The 22,548-nt window shown below is 32.3% G+C and overlaps 1 protein-coding gene across 3 annotated transcripts in view; it reads left to right on the top strand.

Annotated features, from left to right (window-relative positions):
• LOC129218366 (SEC14-like protein 4) overlaps positions 1-22,548 on the top strand; it is a 144,215-nt gene that overhangs the window by 18,953 nt on the left and 102,714 nt on the right. The window contains exon 1 of one of the 3 annotated variants that reach the window (XM_054852607.1): positions 18,444-18,582. The exons of the other annotated variants lie outside the window; for them this stretch is intronic. The gene's annotated coding sequence lies outside the window, so the exon portion shown is untranslated. Of the gene's footprint in view, positions 1-18,443; positions 18,583-22,548 lie in introns of those variants that run through there. 3 annotated transcript variants of the gene reach the window in all.

The raw sequence follows: 22,548 nt of genomic DNA, 5'->3' as shown, positions 1-22,548 counted from the left end.
GAGCCACGTGTCTGCAAGTCGATTGCATATGCGTTTATTTTTAACGGTGTTTGATTTATTTTTATAATACATTGCTTATTTAAAAGTTTCATTTCAGGGAACAGAATACTTTTTAATATTTTATCTTATATGTTCAATTGATAACGAAAACAAATGCATTCCAGGGCGAAAAGTTTGGCTAATAGATTTTTAATTTTGATATAGTAAATGATTACAGTCAAGTACTCATACTTGGGACAGTACCCTAACTTGGACATTTTGCCGAAATTAGTTTCGAGGGCTTGTACACTCTTGTCAATATTTCAGCTGTAAGAAATAAATGGTATAACAGAATATATATGAATTGTTATCTTTTGAGGCTATGTGAGCTAAATTTTGATGTTTCAACTTTATGCGTGAGTCTAATAATTTTGAAAATGTCAAAAAAATATGCGATTTTTAAGTAAGGAAATAACTTTGGTTACCTACATTAACTGAGCAGCATTAGTTTAAATTTGTTTCACACTTCATCTCGGCTATGTACCTGTGCTTTATACGAGCTACTTGATTTCCACTTAACTAATTCAGTTTAACTAATTTATTCATAAATTCGAGAAATTGCTAACCTTTTTTTTAAAATGATGACTGCTCCGATGACAATAAATTTGCCATACCACAACAACGCAGAAAAATTGTCATAGTTAAAAAAATTGGATCTATTGATAAGCAAAAGACGTTTTGCCAAAATATTACAAATGTTAGTTCTACTAATGAAAATGAGTCTCAAAGTATATATGAGACTAATTTCTTTGTTGTGAATTTCACGTATTATGAAGGAATGAAAATAAATGTGAAAAGATGTGAAATGAGGAACATTTAGAGCTAAAAATCAGCTGCATGAGAGTTATTTCGGTTCGCAGTTGCTTTTATGCTTCTAAATATTGAGGGGGAAAGTGGAAATAATACATTCAAAAGAATTCAGAATGCTGGGGAGACATTTAATATTTTGAGGGGCATGTATATACTGTGAAATTTTTGAACGTTTACAAGATTATACTATTTCTATCAAATGATATTTTTTCTTTATTGAGTTATAAAATAAACTTCTATAAAATTACAGTTGGTGTCCCAAACTATTATCTATTGCTGCATACATAAAAGAAAGGTCAAAATGTTAAGTGTCCCAGGAGGGGGGTCCCTAACTAGAGACAATGAACATTTTTTGGTTTTATTTTTAAAGGTACATATCTACAGATCTATACTTTGTCCTCAGGTGAAGTACTGTGGCACATCCTAGAATTAGAATACTTTGTTCAAATGGAAAACGTATGATTAATATGATATTAAAGGTAAAAGTTTAAAACTGTCCCAAGTATGGGTGATTGACTGTAGCACTTTAAGGCTGTAATGCAAATACTTTTTTACTTCAAATGTAGCAAACTATGACTAAAATTATTTGATTTGATATGTATAATTTCAGCATTCTGTGAACAGTCTGAATGAATTATTTCACATTTCTTTACCGTCTACAGGTATTTTCTTTACAGAAATATGATAAAGCTTTTTGTGTAACTGTGAACACACCGCGTGTATTTTGTATAAAAATAACTAATTGCTTCAAGAGTTAAAAAACGTCAAAAGCGCAGGGCTCAAAAACGAAACATTGTCGTTGTCGCCAGGAAGAGACTTTCAAACCCTTAAATCGAATATTTTTTACGCATGTTTTATTTATGCTTTGCTTACTTTGATTTTTCTTGAAACCGACTCTTTTTGGTTCTATTATATCGTCGGCACCATGCTAAACTAACGAATGTAAAAAATCTCGTTTTCAAATTCGATGTTTGCCGTTGTGCTCGAAAAGGGCTACTGGTTATAACTACTTCAAACAACAGTATTTTTTTTTACTCTTAAAATTATCTATAAAATTAAAACATTGAAAATAACTAAACACGTCAGGTGAGGAAAAATGTATTCAATGTTTTGGCTGTCCTGAAAAGTACCAATTTTCACATTCGTTAATTTAGTATGGTGCCGACGATATATTCTGCATTATTCTTCGTGATTCAAAAAGCTCTAATTTTGAGGAATTTTTAGAGGTAGATATTATATTTACATGTAGGGGCCGACAAATCCAAGTCACCCGACTGACTAAAAAAAAAAAACCTTGGTAATTAATTTTTTTTTGAGAACAAGAATCTTTCAAAAGCTTTGTTGCATTGAATTTCCCTCTACAGAAATAATTTGTCAGGCACCCAAAAATTTCTTCCTGGCACCTATGATTTTATAATTTTTATCGGTCTTTCTTTATAAGTTCTAAATTATTTGTACTGACTGTCCTCGTGGATCTTTGGCCTTTTAGCTGTACGTACAAAATCTATGCACGTAAAAGCTTGATCCAAAACAACTGTTATTAGCATTTTTTCACATGTAACGATTTTACATATTGAGCAGACAAGCTGCTTGAACAAGACCAGCGAGGTAAATATTACAATCGTTGGCAATTGATTAAAAGTAATGCATATCTGACATTAAGTGTTAAAAACGCAAATGTTTCGTTGAAACTTTTGCCCGTTTCATGAAAATAAGGTATTCTGTTTCGCATTAAAATAAAGTTTAATTTAAACTATTTCAACACTTTTCTGAGCATATACATCAAATAATGTGAAAAACATATTTTGATTTCACATCAAATTAATAAACCTGCATTTAAAATTAATTAACCATGCATTATCTTCGTACATATTAAATTAGACACAATAGTCACGATTTATTCACTCATTTTGACAAACATTAAAAAGTAAATTTAAAGCAAAAAAATTCTGCAATGTTCACGTAATAACATAATCTTTTCTTGAAAGACGTTTCGTGTCAGATAAACACACGTATTATTCCGTAATAACCATTTCACATCAACTTGTAAATGCTAAATCAATTAAATATTCTCTTTCCTGGTAAATGATAAAGTAATAGATAGTTGGCATCAGAGTCTAAGTATCGAGAACGCTATTATTTCCTTGTAACTTTTGTAATGAACATTTATTTCATTGAACTTAAACAAACATTATTTAGCTTTGCTTTTTGCTTCTAACCTTCATATTAACATTAAGTTACGACTTCTATTTAAAACAGATGCATATCCAGCTAAATGTATCTATCCGGAAATTGGTAATTTTTGTCAGACTGCATACGTAGTTTTTTATTGTATCTAATTATTAAACGTAGCTATTAAAATTTTTGCATTTTAATGGCCAAATAGATGAGTAATCGATTATTTCGTGCCTATAATCATGGATTTCAGCACGAAATCATATTCAATTTTATTACAAATTTGATAGTAGAACCCTTAAAACGTAATATATTGGTTTATTATAAAGGGTGTCCCAAAATTAACGCAAGATTTGAGTTTGCCACCATTTTTCCATAAATTGTTGGCAGCCATGAAAAAAGAACAATTTGACAGTTGAGAGTTTTGGGTTAGTAAAAATGGGGTGTTATTGTACCATACAGCTAGAGAGAGAGTGAAACATTTCAATTACTGCATGAGGCATTTCCTGGTCGCGTATTTTCTCATTTCGGTGATCAGAATTGGCACCCTAAATCGTGTGATTTAACATTTTTAAATTTCTTCTTATAGGGTTATTTGAATTCAAAGGTCTATGTCAACAAGCCCACAACCACCCGTGCATTACCGTGTTGCGATACCGAGCGCCAATAACAGTAACTGCTTGACCAGCCTCAACTTTCATTATTTTTGAAATGTTATTTCAATAATGAAAACGCGTTATTGTATCGTATAACGCTCCATTTTTAATAACCCTAAATTTTCAACTGTCAAATTGTTCAGATTTCAGGGTTGCCAACCAATTACTGCAAAAACGGCGGAAAATTCAAATCTTGCGTTAATTTTGGGACACCCTTTATATTAAGAGTTCTAAGGGACATATTTCCCTCACATCAATAACTGAAAATACCTTCACTTAATTTTGTGTCTTGGTGTTCTAAAACATAGTCTCAGAAAATGTTTTAGTTCATCCGCAGTTTATAAACCCAAGCTGATATTTTACCTTTCCCTAAACTTATTGCGGCCTTTTTTCCAAGTAACTTAGAATTTCAGAAAAACGATCACCCAAATTGCTTCTTGATGAATATTAATGACCTTCAGGTTCGCAAGTCTTGACTTCTCAGTGAGATCACGGACTGAAATTTGGCGTCTTTAGCGATATTTTATAGAAACCTCCTTTAGCCAAAGCGTTCCTGACGAGCTTTCATAGTAATGATGGTATGATGAGGTATTTTATCATACCACATGTTGGAGGATGAACCTGCCACATATTTTCAGATTTTTTAATTTCCGAAAACTTTGTTTTTCTCAATTATTTTGTACATGATCTAATCAACTAAAATGTAAGCTTAACATCGTAGAAATCAGCTGTCAGTTATACGTTGGTTTTTCAAAATAAAAACACTATTACAAGTTTTTAAAAATATTTTGTTACTTTAATTATTATTATTTTGTACAAAAACCAAATATATAAAGCACAGTTCTCATAAGTGATTAATATTTTTATAAGATTAAAAAACTATTGTTCCTTCCGGAAACCCCTCACTGCAGTGCTAAGGAGAAAAACAAGGTCTTACGTTTTCTTTTTATAAGGTTGCACTGACACTCATAAAGGAGTTTCCGAAATTTCAAAAGCTATTTGATGTTATTTATTTATTTTGCTTGTTAAATATATTGGATTTATTGTATTTAACATCACAAAGGCATTTGAAAACTGCGTTGACACGATGAACTAAACTCCCCTACTCTTTCATAGGAAAAGTGAGAAATAATACTAACTTAAACGCTCAAAAATAATTAATAAATACTTTTTTAACTACGTAGCGAAAGTGTCTGACAAACTAAAAACCATTTTGTATTTCAATTAAATTTTAAGATTTCTTCAGGTTGTTTAAATGCAGCAATAATGTGAAGGATTTATCTTAAAATATAATAGGAAAAGGTATTGAATTATAGTATTGTGTGCTTATATTGTTCGCTGCGTATGCGTAGATAGTGTCCTCTCTTGTCTTTTGTTCTTGGTGACATTCGGTTTATGTGACAAACGTATATCACAATTTGACGTTTCAAGGCTACTCGAAATGTGTGGAGCAACATTTATGACGCTTTTAGATTGGAAATGTTTCTGATTTTAATGGTTACTTCTTATAACATTGGAAAACAAATTTTCAAGAAGTTCCTTCTTCTATGATGAATGTGAACAATTCCTAATGGATACAATGTGCTGAGCATAAATATGACAAAAAAAAAAAAAAAAAAACAGTTGAATTGACTCCAGTTTTTTTTTTTTGGTAATGTTGAACTATGTTGAGATAAGTATTTATAACTTATGTTAGAAGCATCTTAATCTGCTCTATTTCAATTCGTTTTGCTAGTATAGCTTGTAATTGACATGGGAAGCATCCAACAGTAGTCAGTAGGGTATGCAATGCGCTGGTGGGGAAAAAAAATACAGTCGACTCGCGCTGCAACCAATTCGATTTACGCGAAATGGCCATACCGCGAGTTTTTCCATAATAACGAATTTTAGAACTAAAGCGAATTTCTTGTCCACAACGCGGAAGTTTTCGAAAGAATAACTTTGGCAGAAAGATCGAGATCACACACAATTCATCACTCTTTCTTCTTCCTCTTCTTCGGACAAGTTGCCTGATGTGCATGCTCTCTCAGAGGAAGACTGATAACATCTGATCGTAATTACCATCTCATCAAAAACAACCCTGTTGTAAAAATTTCCCCACCACCCTTTTTGCTCACCCAAGCAACCACTTCACTTTGAAAAGCTTCCCGCCAAACAAGATAAACAATTTAAAAGATCTATCCATATTTCTGAGGAGTTGAAGGTGGGAGGAGGTTCTAATGGAAGTAGCTGCGATGAAAAGGGAGAAGAGGGAGGATGATAGTTTGGCAGATATTTGGCGGGCAAACTAGATATCATAACTTTTTATGGCTGAGGGTTTTTGGGTTTAGGATGCAGGTTTTCTTTTTTGTGCGGAAAAGTTAAAGGTTTTCTTGGCGGGGAAATTTTTACAACAGGGTTGTTTTTGATGAGATATCACATCTTTTTGCATTGATATTATTACTTTGTCTGTATTTTTAGAATTGAAAACGTCAAGTCAGAAAATTTTCAAATGAAGCAACGCTGTTTTGTGTTTTTAAGGAACAATAATGGCTAGCCTAATTTTACGTCAAGTTATTTTCTGACTATTAAGATTCTATGTTCATTTTGCGAGAATTGGGCGGTTTAAATTTTATTGCAATCCTTGTATCCTCTCTGCTCCAAAGAAAACTTCTTGGATAATAAAATACTATATTTTAAATTATATTGTTTTCGAGTATTTTACAACTTCGCAATAAATTCTATTACAGTTTCTTTATTTGACAGATTATTCAACATTTTCATGAAGGTTTCTTTAAATGTTTTACATCTTGAGGGCTATTTTAATCTAGCTTTTCACTTTTTGTTTAATTACATTTTTTCTTAAATCGTGGATTATTTTACATTTTATAGGATAATTTTAATTGTTTGGTGATTTATCTTTTTCTTGATAGAAGTCTTTGTCTTGTTTAATACCTAATTTTGTTTAAAAGTTCATTTAAAAAACGAAATAACGCATGTTATCACCAAGCAAAAAAAAAAAAAAAAAAACTAAGCCATTAAATATTTCAAATTTGAATGTGTCAGAAGATCTATACAACTTTACTCGATGTCAAATCGCGGATATCCCAAGTTTGCCATAGCGAATGCGCATGTTGCGCGCGGACTAAGCTCATTAAAAATCTTGCTTAAATTAATTGCAAAAAATTTTTCAGCTAACAAATTACTGCAAAGCACGGATATCCACCCACGTATTTCATATATTTTCAATTCATTATGTGTTGTTTGTAAAAAATCCATTAATTTAGAAAATAAGCAAACCAATAAAAAAGTGCTATTTTCCGCTTTCAATTAAAAAGTTATATGTGCCGTATTCATATGCGTACAGTTCATATAATTTGTCACGTAAAGTATTGTAATGGTTTAACCCTAGTTTCGCGCCGACATTTAAAATTTCTTCCCTCCATAAATATATCAAAACTGAAAAACAGGGGGAAGGAAATTTCGTATCGGCAAAACTTTGGGGGGGGGGGGACAGCATTCTAATCTCATTCATTAATTTGTTTCTCTGCTTAAGTATAAACAAACAACATAGAATCTGAAAACAGAAAGCCCAATGAGCTAAGTCTGCGCGCATGCGCAGTCGCTGTGGCAAATTTGTGATATCCGCGATTTAACGCCTAGTTGCAACTGTAGGATATGTTTTAGTCTTGATTGAATTTCATTTCCTAAGACAACTTTGGAATAACTGTTAGATCTGTTGTAACCTTGCAATTGCAGTCCGAGATAAACAAACCCTATGAGCTGAGAATAAGTACATAAGAATTTAGGGAAAATTAGTGATTTTCAAACTTCAATTACTCCGGCCCATGATGTCCCTGGGGGTTGAATTATTGTATATGTACTCAATGGCCCCCAAAGAATATGTATACAAAAAATCATTACCGTAGCCCCCCGGAGGCTGTGATAGAACCCCGGGAAGGCCCGATTTGGGGGGTAAAAACGAGGGGGGGAAAGGGAAGGGGGTCAAATGGCACAAAAGGCACATCAGTAGGGAGCAAGGAATGTGTGTGCGAAATTTCAGCTTGATTCCTTTTTTCGTCTGGGCTGTAGCCCTGTGAAAGAAAGCGAAAACTTTTTTGAACAGTGATTTTATAACTTTAATACCTCCTCCCCCTGATGGTCCAGGTGATTGTATTTTGGTTTACGGCGTCCGGGGCCACTAGAGATTGAGTGTACCAAAAGTCAACTCCAGGGGTCTTCATGGGGCTGAGATACAGAGGGGTGAAAAACCCAAAAAGCCCCAACTTGTTCTGTCGTGTAATCTTGTTCTTGGTCGCTTTCATTTTCTTTCGTCTTTGGCGGTGGATTTGCTTCTGTTGGCTGCTGACGTTTGATTTCCTTGGCGGGGCGGGACGCTCCCGCGTCCCGTGATCATCTTCAATTGTTTAGTTATAAATATAATTACTGTATCTACTGCACAGTATTATTATATTGCTGCATTTTATTATTACTACATACTTTACGTACCGTACTGTTTTATTTCATGTCTCTCTCTCTCCCAATGATCATCGATTTTGTGCATTGAAACAATATTTTATGTTGAATAATACAGCTTTTTTAAAATACAGTAAAAATTCATTTCTTTATGTAAGAAAAAGTAAAATATAGTCGAGAAATGGTTAAAAACAGTTGGAGAGGTGTTTATAAAATCCTAAAATAATTAGATATGTTTCTAAAGAATCCATTAGCTCACGTTAACAAACTCTGATGAGTGAAATGTCGTGAATTTTTGGCAGCAAGATCAAGATCGCATTTTCTTCCAGCATTACATTGACAATATCAACCAAGTACAGTTGATTATAATTCAAAAGCAGTTGAAGCTTTTTCAATAATTCAACAAATATTCCCCTTTTACACTCCGCCTGTTGAAAGGGTACTGGTAAATGAGTAGATAGATTGGTATTAAGGGAATAGGAAATATATGGATTTATAAGAGAAACATTATACTCGTGATCATCAATGCTAAAATTGAGTCAGAGTTCAACTTCAAACCTGTATTCAAAAGTAGAAACGTGTTTAAAGTCATAAAGTATGTACGTAAATAACTTGGCTGTGTGAATGGGAAGGACAAGGTGGAACATGAAATGAAGCCATCTCGTCGTGGTAGGTTCTGGATTGTTAATGATATAAAATATAACTGCATTTAAACCAAAGAGCTGTATAGTGCACATTTATGGGAGAAAACCATATCTGGGCTGTAAAAGAAGAAATATTGCAATCTGCAAAAAAAAAAAAAAAAGAACTTTGAAAAAGATGCATTTTTGGTTAATTTTACGTAACATTACGGCAATTACGCGAGCTAAAAATTGCAAAGGATTGTAATTAATTATTAAGACATGTGAAAAGAGTGTTATAAAGAAGCATTTGAATGGGGTATTAGAATAAAAATTTTAAACATTTATATTTTTGTATATGTATTCTGACTTTTTGAAAGAAAATCCCAGAATTTATGTAAATTGTGTTTTTTCGGCAACTAAAATTGCTTTTCAAAACCTTTTTACCTTTTGTTTTTTGTGCATCCCTTAAATGGCTGCGATGTATGTTTCATAATGGTCCATTAGAGATGCAAAACTACAACAGTTTTTAAAAATTTGGTCTATTTATTGTTAACACAGAAAGATTTGTATAATTATAATGACATTACTTACTTTTAATCATCAGTTAAAAAGTAATCCTATGAATTAGTAGAAACGGGACGGTATGAATGTGATGTTCTAAATCGATATATTTTGTTTCCGATAATTTCAAAAATCAATCATACTACATTTTTAGGCAATTTTCACTTTTATTTGTTAAAATTAAGATTATGATCTCCCTACTGCATGGAAAAATATAGTTAATTAATTATTTCTAGTCGATAATTTGTGAAATAAATTTTGGTTAGGAGACACATATGTCTCATGTCCTTAAAGGGTTGAACCTCAATCGAAAATTTAAAAATCCATTAATAATGTAAATATTGTTATTGTTAATATTACTTTTTAAAAGCATTGTTTGAACCGCCTGATTTTTATAAAATACTTATAAAAATAAGCTATAGACTGCTTCGAAACGAATTTCGTGTATTTTGTTACCATGTCATGTATGCAACAGAAGTTTCCCGTCATTGAATTATATTCTAGTATGTTTTGTTCCATTTCATTTTTCCGAAACCGCACGTGTCAGTTCATCTTCTCCGAAGTATTTTCAAACAGCAATTATGTTGCAAATAATATCCTCTTATGTCGATTTTGATTTTCTGTTGAAATGTGCTTTATTTCTCTGATAAAATTACATTACGTCATAAAATATTTCGTAGCATAAAATTTCTAGCACGCACGATCTAGATTGATGCAAGGTAGATATTTTTGTTAAGTATTTTGATGGAGTTTTAAAAGTAATGGTTGATTGTTTCTGTATGTTTTAAAGATGAATTTAAAAACATTTTAGAGATATTTCTTGAAAATGGTTTTTTAATTGCTACATTATCAATGTGTCAAACCTTTCTGGTAATTAACTAGCAATTAATGCCGTTTCGATTTTGTCCTTGCCCTTAATTGCATGTAGGAGAATGTAGGATAAAATAAAATAGTTAAGATAAACTACATTTTTAAAAATGAACTTCCTCTATGTGGAAGCTTACTTTGAAAATTACGGTACATCAAGAGATAACAATGTATCTTATAGTTTAACTTGTATTGATTTGTTATTTTTCATTTTTGTCAGTTAACTTGTTACTGCATGCAAATAAAAGTGAAAAAGTATATCACTGTGCCCATGCATAGAATAAAGTGATTGATAAAATATTTTTCAAATGAAATATATTCTCTTTGAGTAATTAAAAATATTTTTCTTTAAAATGATAAAACATTAATGGATAAATAAAGGAATAAAGAAAAAAATAAATGAAATCGTAAATAAATGAATGAATGATTGATTAAATAATTGAATAAATCAGTTCATGAAGACTAAATAAAGGAATGAATAAATGAATGAATGAGCAAGAACTGATAAATAAAATGAATAATTCAATGAATATGAATATGACTTGAATGAAAAAATTTTTTCACTTCTCCGCGCATGCACTTGAAAAATTGTACTACACATTCAAATCATAGCATGCCTAATCCAATGCCCATTACTTCTCTCTCTCTCTCTCTTTTTTTTTTTGATATAAGTTTCTTAATATTTGATCAGATTTAAAAAGTTAGCCTTCATTTGTAAGATTTTTTTTCACCGCTTTCGGCGAAAAATAACGAGACAGCCCTGAAAAATGGAAATGAACGAACTTATTTGCTGAGAAGAACTGGACGAGTCTAAAGTTTTTGTTTCAAGACACTGTCTTTTTCACACGTTTCCTACTCTCCTTATAAATAAAGTATTCCTGAAAACAAACTACTCGTAGTAGAGACTAGTGTGTACTCTTGGTGTGGTACTGAATGTTTAGATTAGCATTTATTCTACGGATTTATTTAAAAAAAAGGTTCTGTATTATTTTATTTCTCGCTGACTCATTTTCTAAGGTTAAATCATTCTATTTTATAAAAGGTGTTTGCAGGAGTAATTACCTTTTCAAGTTTCTCAAACAAAACTGAAATTGAGAAAAAATCTGCAGATAAGCATAAAATGCAGTTTTGATACATATGTTAACCGGCCTTAAGCTCGTCTTCTTGAATTTCAAGATAAACTTGTTGAGTGTTTTTATCTCAAAATGCAATGTCAGTTAAAAATTAGCATAGTTTATAATAAAAAATAAGAAATGAAAGAGAAAGCAAGTTTTTATGTTTTCTCTTCTGATTATAGAGAAACAAAAGAAACTTACTTTGACCTGTAGAAAGTATTCAAGTGACGTCTAATTTATGAGTACGCGAGACAAAAAAATTCTATGAACATTAAAAAAGGTGTAACTTTTGTACAGAAATATTTTTCAATATCAAAACCTTTTTTTTTCCTCATTCTAACGTTAAGTGGTACCTACTAGAAGTAACATAAAACAATGGTCCAGCTAAATTCTAATTATTTTACTCATTAATAATTTTTTTGAAAACCTTGTTCACGGAAATGAAAAAAAAAAAAGAAAAGAAAAAAACTTATAGCGTTTGAAAATAGAGGCCAATTTAATATCAAAGAAGTAATTATGTAATTGTACAAACAATGAGCTGTTTTAATGATTAGTGTGAATCTAATATTAAACTCTCTTAGTTACAGTACAGCTTACATTTTAGTTATCATTTTAGTTCAACTTTCTGTTAAAAATAGAACAGTATACATACAGTACAGTACACATATTTACAAATTAGTAAGTTTGAGAATATACTGTTCATTTTTAGTTTTGTTAGAATGTCTAAAATTGATGTATTTCACTTACATTATTTATTCTGGCCTTCGTGACAATGACATTGACAAGAGCTATCACGGAGGTGAGCAAGTTTCCATAAGTCTAATGGATATATTTTTCTGCGAAAGATTTTTTTTTCTTCGTTGCTACTATCAGTACATGTTAAGCATATAAAAATATGTAAACTTCCTTTTTACATTAATTTACATACCTGAACGTCAAGTTCAAGGAAGTGAGAATTCCTAGTAACCACACTTAGTTTTTAAAGCAAAATGTGTCTTATGTCTCATAGAAAATCTAACAACTTGTTTATGGCTGAAAATAAACAAGGTGAGTCACTTGTTTCATGGGAAGTATAATGTGTTGTCATTACTGGGCATCTATCAACGAGAAATGACTTTTTGTGTATGAGTAACGGATTTGAAAATTTATTGTGTGAAGGGATTTATTATCCTACTAAAACAAGCTAAATCTCAATCTAAAAAAATTAAATATGCTTAAACATTTAGTATTTGAGACACTTGTAGAAGAAATAATAAATAAATAAATAAATAAATATGTATATATATCGATGCACTTCAACATTCCATTTTACCAAGTATTTACAAAATACATTTATCTTTTTTCTTCATTGAGCTATTTCAAAGGAACCAGCTTTCACGCGGAACTTTTAGCCCCGTTCTCCCGTAATATTTAACCGATTACAGTTTACAGTCATAGAAATATGAGAAAAATGACATTTCAAAACTCCTTTACACTAAATTAAAAAACTTTGCAAATTTACTTTTCACTTGAAGCATTATTGTGCACGTTGTAATTTTTTTTTAATCCTTTTGCATGCTAGTTTTGTATTGGCTGTTAATACACTCAAGTATTTTTGTGAATTTCAGCTCATTTGATTTTTTATAGCACCCGTGGAAACTCATGAAAAAGCGCGGTGGGAAATGTTTTCCTGGATTTTTGGTTGTCATAAAATCTGAACAAAAATAATTCAAAGGTTCGTACTTCGTGATCATATTGTAAAAACACTTGTTTTTAATGGGTTACAATTGCGGAGCTTAAATATCGATTTTCGAAAACATATTGCCATCCAAAGTGGCTATCAAAACCGTCAAGTGAAAAATAGCATATTTTCAAAGCGCTGTAGCTCAAGTATGTCCCCTCACATCTTATTTTCGTTTATACCATTAGAAATAACACATTTGTTTCTTATCAAAATAAGTTTTTTCTTCCATGGTGTTCTTTCAAATAAGGAAATAAATGAGCTTGAAAATCTGTCTGTCGTAACGATTTGCCAAGTTTAAGGTCAGGGTGTGGAAAATTTTATCACAGTGAAAGTCTGAAGTTTTAGAAACTTAAAAGTACTTATGGTTGTCATTACGTTCTTGTATTTTTGTCAGTTTGAGTTCATTATTTTTTGTGTAGCACGCATGCAAAGTCTTGACAAAACGCAGTGGAGAAACTTTTTCCTGGATTTTAGAATGCCATAAATCAAGAACAAAAAGAATTTAAATGCTCGTACTTGGTAATTCTATTGCCAATATACATGTTTTTATGTGGACAGAAGTTGCAGAGCGTAAATATTGATGTTCCAAAAGATATTGCCATCCAATGTGACTATTAAATAGGTTCACATGAAAAATAGCCTATTTTCCACGCGCTGTAGCTCAAATTTGTCACCTTGCATCTCCTTTTCGTTTATACCATAAGAAAGAACATATATTTTCCTATAAAAATAAATTTTCATTCCAATGGTGTTCTTTCAGATAAGAGTCATTCCATGTCAAGTGACCTAGGGGTCCCCACTCGGCCATCTCCGATTTGGATGAAATTTTATAGAGGCGTAGAGATGCCTTTGAAACTAATCTATGCAAATTTTCAGCCTCCTGGATCCAAATCCTGAGGATCTAGGATCTTGGAAAAATGTGATCCAAGATGCCAGATTAGCTTTTTGTGCCAAATTGCCAAGTTTACACCAAATTTACAGGATATTTTATTACACTGGAAGCCTGAAATTTTAGGCGCTTAAAGTATTTTTGTGAAATTGAGCTCGTTAGATTTTGTGTAGCATGCGCGTGAACTTGTGAAAAAGCGCGATGGGAAATTTTTTTCCTGGATTTTAGGTTGTCATAAAATCTGAACAAAAATTATTCAAAAGCTCGTACTGCGTAATTCCATTGTAAAAATGTTTGTTTTTAATGGGTTACAGTAGCAGAGCTTAAATATCTATTTTCAATAAGATATTTCGATGCAAAGTGGCTATCAAAACCGTTCAAGTGAAAAATAGTCTATTTTCAAAGCGCTATAGCTCAAGTTTGTCACCTCGCATCTTCTTTTCGTTTATACCATTAGAAAGAACACATTTTTTCCTTTCAAAATAAGTTTTTTCTTTGATGGTGTTCTTTCGAGTAAGGATAAAAAAACGAGCTTGAAATTATATCTGTCGTAACGAATTACCACGTTCAATCTCAGATTACGGGACATTTTATAACACTGGAAGACTGAAATTTTATGAGCTTAAAGTATTTTTGGTTGCCAATACGTTCTAGTATTTTTGTGAATTTGAATTTATTAACTTTTATGTAGCAAGTTTGCAGAGTCTTGACAAAACGCAGCAGATAAACTTTTTTTCTGGATTTTAGAATGTCATAAATTCTGAACAAAAATAATTCAAATGCTCGAACTTTGTAATTTTATTGTCGATATGCATGTTTGTAATGGGTTATACTTGCTGAGCGTAAATATTGATTTTCTAAAGGATAGTGGCATGCAAAGTGGCTATCAAAATAGTTCACATGAAGAATAGCTTGTTTTTAATGCCCTGTAGCTCAAGTTTGTCACCTTGCATCTTCTTTTTGTTGGTACCATGAGAAAGAACATATTTTTTCCAATGAAAATAAATTTTCTTTCCGATGGTGTTCTTTCAGACAAGCGGGATAAAATGAGCCTAAAATACTATTTGTTGTTAGCGAGAAAATCTCGTTCTACAATAAATAATGGTGAACGCCATGACAACAGGCTTATAGGGATTATGCAATTGTTATTATAAGTCAGAAGTAGTTTTTTATTAATCATTTAAAAAGATACTTTGCAAATGAAATATGATAAAAAAAAGAAAATTATCTTGTTCTGTCTAATGTATCAGTCTGCTTCCTGAACAAAATACTTTTCTGATTCTAACATATTTAATCTGCCAAAGAACTTTTTAAATGATTAACAAAAACTATTTCTGACTAATAACAGTTGCAAAATCCCTATAAGTCGGTTGTCATGGCATTCACCATTCTTTATTTAGTGTAGAACGAGATTTTCTCGCTAACGACAAATAGTATTTCAGGCTCATTTTTCCCGCTTGTCTGAAAGAACACCATCGTAAAAAAAAAAATTATAGGAAAAAATATGTTCTTTCTCGTGGTGCCAACGAAAAGAAGATGCAAGGTGACAAACTTGAGCTACAGGGCATTAAAAACAGGCTATTCTTCATGTGAACTTTTTTGATAGTCACTTGGGATGACAATATCTTTTAGAAAATCAATATTTACGCTCTGCAACTATAACCCATTAAAAACATGCATATCGACAATATAGTTACAATGTTCGAGCATTTGAATAATTTTTGTTCAGAATTTATGACATTCTAAAATCCAGAAAAAAGTTTCTCTGCTGAGTTTTGTCAAGATTTTGCATACGGGCTACACAAGAAATAATGAGCTCAAATTCACAAAAATACTGGAACGTATTGACAACCAAGAGTACTTTAAGCTCCCAAAATTTCAGGCTTCCAGCTTTATAAAACGTGTTGTAATCTGAGATTGAACATGGCAATTCGTTACGACAGATATAATTTCAAGCTCGTTTTTATATCCTTATTCGAAAGAACACCATCAAAGAAAAAACTTATTTTGAAAGTAAAAAATGTGTTCTTTCTAATGGTATAAACGAAAAGAAGATGCAAGGTGACAAACTTGAGCTATAGCGCTTTGAAAATGGGCTATTTTTCACTTGAACGGTTTTGATATCCACTTTGAATCACAATATCTTTTAGAAAATAGATATTTTAGCTCTGTAACTGTAACCCATTAAGAACAAGCATTTTTACAATGGAATCACGCAGTACGAGCTTTTCAGTTATCTTTGTTCAAGTTTTATGACAACCTAAAATCCAGGAAAAAAAATTCCCATTGCGCTTTTTCACAAGTTCACGCGCATGCTACACAAAATCTAACGAGCTCAAATTCACAAAAATACTTGAATATGCTAACGGTCAAACATAATTTAAGCGCCCAAAATTTCATCCTTCCAGTGTAATAATATTTCCTGTAAACTTGGTGTAAACATGGCAATTTGGCACAAAAAGCTAATCCGCCATCTTGGATCACATTTTTCGAAGATCCTAGATCCTCAGGATTTGGATATAGGAAGCTGACAGTTTGCATAGGTTAGTTTCAAAGGCATATCTACGCCTCTATAAAAATTTTATCCAAATCGCAGATGGTCGAGTGGGGACGATTTGAAAAATTAGGTCAGTTGACATGGAATGAGTCATAAGCATAAAAGAATGAGCTTTAAATACTATTTGTCGTTTACGTGAAAATCTTGTTCTAAATTGAATAAAGAATGGTGGTTACCATCGGATTTGGTGTGTAAGTGATTTTGCAACTGTTATTAGTGAGAAATAGTTTTTTTTTCTCTCTCTCTTTTAGAAATTCATTTTTTAAATTAAATATGATAGAAACAGAAAAACATCCTGTTCTGGATACAGACTGATACATCACACAAAACAAGATGTTTTTCTGTTTCTACCATATTTCATTTGCAAAATAGATTTTTAAAAGATAAATTAAAAACTGTTTCTGTCATCTAACAGTTGTAAGATCTCAAAAGCCGTTTTCCATGGCAATCACCAAACTTGATTCATTGTGGAACGATATTTTCTCGTAAACAACAAATTGTATTTCAAGTTCATTTCTTTCATGCTTATCTGAAAGAACACCATCTGAAAGCGAATTTATTTTTTATACGAAAAATATGTTTTTCATGTGAACCTATTTTATAGTCACTTTGGACGGCAATATCTTTTAGAACATGAATATTTACGCTCTGTAACTTCTGCTCACTTAAAACCAATTACATTGGCAATAGAATTACCAAGTGCGAGCGTTTGAATTATTTTTGTTCTTAATTTATGACATTCTAAAATCCAGGAAAAGTTTCTCCACTGCGTTTTGTCCAGACTTTGCATGCTTGCTACACAAAAGTTAATGAACTCAAACTCACAAAAGTACTAGAACGTATTGACAACTAAAAGTGCTTTAAGTTCCTAAAATTTCAGACTTTCAGTGTGATAAAATTTTCCACAACCTGACCTTAAACGTGGCAAATCGTTACGACAAACAGAATTTCAAGCTCTTTTTTTTCCTTATTTGAAGGAACACCATCGAAGAGAAAACTTGTTTTGATAGAAAAAAATGTTTTCTTTCTAATGGTATAAACGAAAAGAAGATGCGAGATGACAAACTTGAGCTATAGCGCTTTGAAAATAGGCTATTTTTCACTTGAACGGTTTTGATAGCCACTTTGGATGACAATATCTTTTCGAAAATAGATACTTAAGCTCTGTAATTGTAACCCCTTAAAAACAAGTGTTTTGACAATATAATCGCGAAGTACAAACCTTTGAATTATTTTTGTTCAGATTTTATTACAACTTAAAATCCAGGAAAAATTTTTCCTAGGGCGCGTTTTCACGAGTTTACACGCGTGCTATAAAAAATATAATGAGCTCAAATTCACAAAAATAAATGAGTGCATTAACAACCAATTGTACTTTTAGCTCCTAAAATTTCAAGCTTCCATCGTGATAAATTGTTCTGCAAACTTTGGCTATAGATGGCAATTTGTCACAAAAAGGTCTTCCGCCATTTTGGGTCATTTTTTGGGACATTCTAGATCCTCAGGATTTGGATCTTGGAAGCTGAAAATTTGCATAGGTTAGTTTCAAAGGCATCTCTACACCTCTATAAAATTTCATCCAAATCGGAGATGGTCGAGTGGGGACCATTAGTCTACGCCTCATCCGGTTCGAGTTTTGAATGTGTTAGCTCAGAAATTTAATAAGTCCTATTGCACATCCCTTTGATTCTCACAGCCTCAAATTAAAAACACGTATTTCCAGACTGAATTCTTTTTTCTGCCTCTTTCTCGGCAATAAAAAAATATTCTGCCGGTGTTTATTGACAGTAATTGTATGATCGCAGGGCGAAATAGGAGGAAAAAATTCTCTCCTTTTTCCTTCAAGAGAATTGCTTTTATAGCGCGACCTTCACATTAAAACTTTTCATTCAACTGATTTCTTTTACGTTTGAATACCTGATTATTTACAAACAATGGACTTAGTAGGAAAAGCTGTATTGAAATCGTTCTGAAATTTTGGTTAAATGGCCTAGTTGATACGAAACGTAGGTCAGTGAAGAAACTTCGGGTACTCTTAGTTATAACTTGTCACCATATTTCAAATACTGATTGAATGTTAAAATCTAATTCATTTTCCTTCTGAAGGATTAGGTAAGTGTAGTGCTATTTTCTTGAGAGTTATCTTAAAGTAAAAACAAATCTGACGTTTATACTCATCCGATAAGTGTCCGATCACATAGTGATATTTTAAAGTTTTCTGCTTTTAAAATAATTTATGAGTTATCTTGTTTAATTATAAGGTAAGAAAACTTCGCTTTATGCAGATTATAGTTAGTGTAATTCAAAAATTGGTTCAGTAAATGTTCATTAAATAATCTCCATTAAATGCTGGGCTGGTCCGATGAGCACTGGACTAGTGATCAGAGGGATGCGAGTTCAGACCAAGACCCCATAAAAGCTGTAGTGTACGCTAAATCTGTCTTGCTCTCTAAGTCCTCCAGGCGTATGCAGGGGCGCCCCAAACTTACATTTTAGGAAAGGCAGAAAGTCTCAATCTGTCGAATGGAACTCCAAATTTTGCCCGATGATGATAATTTTGCCGAATGGAACTCCAAATTGCGCCGAATGATGATAATTTTGCTGAATAAAACTCCAAATTAGACCGAATGATGATAATTTTACCGAATCGTCAGACAAAATTAGCCTAATAAGGAAATTTTTGGGTGGTCTCCCTGAACCTCCCATCGGAGCGACCCTGACCGTGTGAAATACCTGTGGGTTCTAGCCCCCAAAAGGGTGCTCAGGTCTAAATTATGGGTTTCTGTAAGGAATTCCAACCTCGCGGGGATATAGCAGCCAATCTTTCCAAAGTGATTGTTAACAACGGACATGTAAACATCCACTATCAATTTTTTATTTAAAGTGTTTTAAAAAGTTTGTTCTGCATGAACTTGAACATGCATCACACTACCATGACGATACATTTTAGTAATCAGAGTTTCAAAGTTACGTGTACATTACTCTACAAATTAGTCCAAATGATACTCGTAAAGGCGTATCCTTGAGCATACTAGAATGGTAGCATATTTCAGTGATCAGGATTGGTACAAATTCGTCTGAATAACACGCGTAATCTAGTCGAAAGTTTAGATCTAAATTCACTATGCATCCATCGACCAATTGAGCAAAAGGTCATCATTTTGTTTCCATTATTTATACCAGCGGTTCCCAACCGGTGGTTCGCAAACCCTTGGGGGTTCGCAAGAGGTTTTCAGGGGGTTCGCGAAAGAAAAATATTGTAATGGCGGAGTTTTAACATGCATGTTTCTGATGAAGTCTCATGTTCAAGCGGTTTCAAGCAAATTTTGCTCCTTTTTTATTCATTTGCCTTTCGCACATTCTATACTCCTAGCATGAAAACATTACTTGATGAAAACATTACATGTAACAAATGCGAGCGCCTCAAATATTTTGATGTTTAGTTCCTTTACCATTTGAGTCCAACGAAGAGTTATCGCTCTTCTGTTGTGTTGAGTCTAAAATGAATAGAAGTGAGATCACGCTGTTGTTTGTTGCTATAATTTTCACACTACATAGCTTACTTACTTCGAGCTTTGTTGTCGAAAAAGAGAAAGAATGGTTAGCAACCCAAAAATACCACAGGAAGTATGAAAAATTAAAACCTTGAAAAATTTTCGTGGGTGAAAGTTTGGCAGTGTGAGTGAGGTTTACGCAGTAAAAAAAAAATAATAATAGAATTTAACCATCGAACTTAATTTGCTCTGTATGTAAATAAGGAGTTTATGAAATTTGTGTAGAAAATTTCTTTTGTAGTAAGTGAGCTTAAAACTATTTGTTTCGTTAAAAATTACCTTTTGTGTAAAAATTATAGTAAATGCGTTGAAAAATAGGCGCTTCTATTATTTTTTAATGTACGCATTTTACTCCGCACTTGTAGCATAATTACAAGAAAATTCTTCTGTAATCAAATGATCAATGTGCGCAGTATATCCTTTTAGTGATAGAGATAAATGTACCCTTGTGTCAGAAAAATTTCAGCCAAGTTTTTGAGCCTCTTTGTTCCACAAATATCCCATTGTCAAATTTTTTTCAAAGTTCATTGAAGCTCAACAAAGAATAATCAGTGTTTATATTTTGGTGAATTTGTTTTGCATTCATTTTTAGCCATAATTTTAGTTCATAGCAATATTTATAATTCTATGTTTTGCAATTATGTTTTCGTTCTTGTTATAAACTATGGAGCCGCATCAAACTAAAAAAAAAACCCAAAATTTTATTTTCAACGTGTGCGTGTTGTGCGCGCGCGCCGCGCGGTTTTTTTTTTTTTTTTTTGCTTTTTACTTATTACCTAGCACTCAAGGGGTTCGCTAACTTCTTTCGGAGTCTGGAAGGGGTTCGCAAGGGTGAAAAGGTTGGGAACCGCTGATTTACGCCAATCACATAGATGTTGCTTCTGTAAAACATTTAAGGGTTTTCGAATTTCTTCTTCACTATACCTCTCTTCGATTGTCACTACATCATGCTTGTTTACTCTGGTAATAATGTGATTAATGCCATCGCGGAAAACACGGTTGCACCGTTGCAATCGCTCAATTTGTTTGCTTATATGGCTTTTAAATTAACCGCGGCGATCATGTGATTCTCACATTAATCACACTGAACGCGTGATCATTCCATTTTGCTTATACATCCATTGAGCTTTCAAAACACAGAGCAAACTGAATAAACTTGAAGATTTTCAACCGAGACGAGCATTTTCATTTTAGAGCTTACTCAAAGGAGAAACCGTGTTTGGGTTATAAATAAATTTATTGTAAGAGATTGAAGAGATAGTTTTTTAATTATTGTCTTGTTACGGAAATGACACTATCCGGTTTTCATTACGTTTGACGACAGATTATGTTCCATGTTCTCTCAAATCTTTAAACCTATTTTAACTTTGAAGATTGAGGTACAGGACTACTCGTACCTAGATTATGGCAATAGAGATTTCGTTGTTATCAACGCTGGTGTGAATTTAAGAGTATGCCTTTGTTGTCAAGATAAGACTTAAATGCTTTAGTTTACCGCTTACATAATTATTTGTCCCCATATTATATTACAAAATATTTTTGCTTAATTCCCTGTTTAACAATTGCATAGATAGCCGAAATTGTGATTGAAATATGTTTTGGAGTTGATTTTACGTAATGTGTACTTTTGCATTCGGAAAAAGAAACAACCACACACAAACGATGCCAAAATTGCAAAGTCGCCTGTTTTTAATTAAATGATGAGCACAAAACCTTCGTACTTTATCTTATTTAGATCATTTGTACTACATTAATGTAGCACAAATCATCTACGTGCTACTGTAATTAAGTTAGATTCCAAGTCTGTGGAGAAATGATCATCAATGTGTTAGTCAAATTTATAGATTTTATAATTTTCAATCTCTGGTTAATAGATGTATATTTTAGTATTACGGGACTATTAGAGGATTTTTATGACTATGTGTTATATCTGAAAGATTAAATATCTGAGGGAGAGTATTGTTTTGAGAGAGATTGTATAAATAAAAAACCAATAACAAACAAGTTCATCAGTTTTTATCGAGTCCTTTTGTTGTTATGATGGTAAAAGTCCGCTCCAGTGACCTAGTTTGTTAAGCATGTTATTGTATTGGTTTTCGCAATTAAATCTCGCTAACTATACCGATCCATTTTTCTTATACTCAATAGTTTTATCGTTGTTGCGATAATGTCTAAATAAATGTTGATAATCCTTATATTTAATCATTTTTTAAAAATTCATCTCTTGAGTTAAAAATTATTAAAACACTTTTAAAAACGAGCTGATATGTGCATCACATGACTTCCTTTTACATTCATTCAATGTTATTTCCCCATTATTGCAATTTTAATGTGATTCAAGAGTTAACTCTCTAAATATCACCAACAATGGCCACATTGAAACCAAGGTTAAAAAATAAAAAAAAACGCCAAGTTGGCGACAAAACTTGGCGACCAAAAGACTGGCGATATATCGCCAAGTGTCTGCCAAATTATAACACGACTTGAGTTTGCATCGAAATTAACAATGAATTCCCCTCAAAAA

This window comes from Uloborus diversus, chromosome 3, assembly GCF_026930045.1.
Source record: "Uloborus diversus isolate 005 chromosome 3, Udiv.v.3.1, whole genome shotgun sequence".
NCBI lineage: Eukaryota > Metazoa > Arthropoda > Arachnida > Araneae > Uloboridae > Uloborus > Uloborus diversus.
The sequence above is the reverse complement of the archived record's forward strand: the minus strand, read 5'-3'. Positions and strand labels throughout refer to the sequence as shown.